The following is a 2138-nucleotide window of genomic DNA, read 5'->3' as shown; positions in this document are numbered from 1 at the left end:
CTCTCTCTCTCTCTCTCTCTCTCTCTCTCAACCACATCCACCCCACCTCTCTCTCCCTCCCATATGTTTCACACATTGGCTGCAGCTGGTAAACGGTAAATTCCTTGTTATTGTAGTTTCAGGTGATGTAGCAGAGATATTCAAGAACTTATCTCTTCCCCAAAATCAGAAAAGCAAAAACAAAAAGCAAAAAGCATCACTATAGACACACTCCCCCCTCTCTCTCTGTCTCTCTCACTTCCCCTCTCTCTCTTCCCCTCTTTCTTCCTCCCTTTATTCCTCTCTCTCTCTCTCTCTCACGCACAACACAGAAAGATATGCCAGCGTATACACTCTCTCCTGGTACTGACGTGCTCACATCTTCATGTATGACAATGTATTTCTGACTGTATATGTGTGTACATGAATGTATGTACACGCACACATACATACACAAACACACACACGCATATACACACACACACATACACACACACACACACACACACACATACATACATGCGTACATGGGTGAGTGTATATAAATCTATATAAATAACATTGATCCTATCAGTATTTTCGCAAGTGGAGCGTCACGTTGAACAGTTTATCTTTTACTTATTTCGGTCATTAGACTGCGGTCATACTGGGGCACCACCTTGTTAATTTTTTTTTTTGGTGGGGTGTTGTTTTCTTTTAGCAATTTTTGAATTTTAAGAGGTAAAAGTCTAATAAAATATATGAAGTAGTGATTAACAGAGAACTTCGAAGTTACAAAGGTAAAATCGACAAACATTGCTGATAAAATATCCGAATGAAAGGTCTTATCAAATAAAATATGGTTATGAAAGAGATTGGCACCGCGGTAGAAAACAGCAAAGGCAGCAGAATGTATGTATGTATGGACGGACGGATGGATGGATGGATGACGGACGAAACATGGCAGTACTTCAACGGATGCAAATAGTTTGTATTCTCTGATGGTACTGAGAGATAAGCTTCACTTTCGCAAATTCTTGTTCTTGTAAAATCACGCATCGTCCCCCAATTCAGACAAAAGAAGCACACCCCGGAAATGCCCCCACACACAAACATACACACACCTACAGCCCCCATGCATAAGTACTCAATAAACGTATGCTTTAAAGCAAAGCGTCAGGAGAGTTCAGAGCGTAAAATTAATGAAGGACAAAAGAGCTGAATGCTCTGCTTCTATTAGCAGAAACAGCTGTAAGCTAATGAAAGTGATAAGGTAATTCCTGTTCTTTTGTTCTTTGATTAACTGATATTACGCTATAATGATAATTGCTTCCTTCAAACTCACATTTGATATTTCAGAAAATATTCACACAGTTGTTATTCAAAAGAAAACCAGGTTCGCTTTACCAGATCGGAAACGAGCAGCTCTGAGTACGAGAAATTATATATATATATATACTCGCGATTGCGAGATAATGGGTTCGATTCCCAGACCGGGCGTTGCGTTGTGTTCTTGAGCAAAGAACTTCATTTCACGTTGATTTGCGACCATTTCGACAGCTGACATGTGGCACCCGTTGTACCTGTACAGGTAATGTCGATCTGATGGAGGGACTGAGCTTATGTCTACACAAACATCTGATCCCTCTAAATAAATCATCTGCGTGATTGTTCGGTAAGTGATTGTCGAACCCTCATATATCGTCTAACGAGGAGAGAGTCCATCATATATATATATATATATATATATATACACATTATATACGCAGGGTGCGTAAGATATTTGAGGACAAATTTATGTTTATAAAAAAGAAAACCAGATATATATGGTCATCCCATAAGTTCTGTCCGAATTTTGAATAAAGAAAACAAGTGATCAAATGTTAGATTTAATTGAAATTTAATCATCAATGTACTTTCCCTGATTATCTATGACTTCCTTCCATCTATTTACAAGCTTTTTTATCCCATCAATGTAAAACTCTTTTGGCTTCAAAGCGAGGAACTCTGAAATGTCAGTTTTGACCTCCTTCTGGCTTGCGAAATGTCCCCCAAATGAATCTGTAAACTACGAAACAAATGGTAGTCTAAAGGAGCAAGGTCGGGAGAATAAGGTGGATGAGGAATTTTTTTCCCAACCAAGCTCTTCGATCTTCTGTGATGTGATCTTTGCAGTGTGG

The sequence above is a fragment of the Octopus bimaculoides genome, chromosome 20 (assembly GCF_001194135.2).
Source record: "Octopus bimaculoides isolate UCB-OBI-ISO-001 chromosome 20, ASM119413v2, whole genome shotgun sequence".
NCBI lineage: Eukaryota > Metazoa > Mollusca > Cephalopoda > Octopoda > Octopodidae > Octopus > Octopus bimaculoides.
This window is presented reverse-complemented; position numbering follows the sequence as displayed.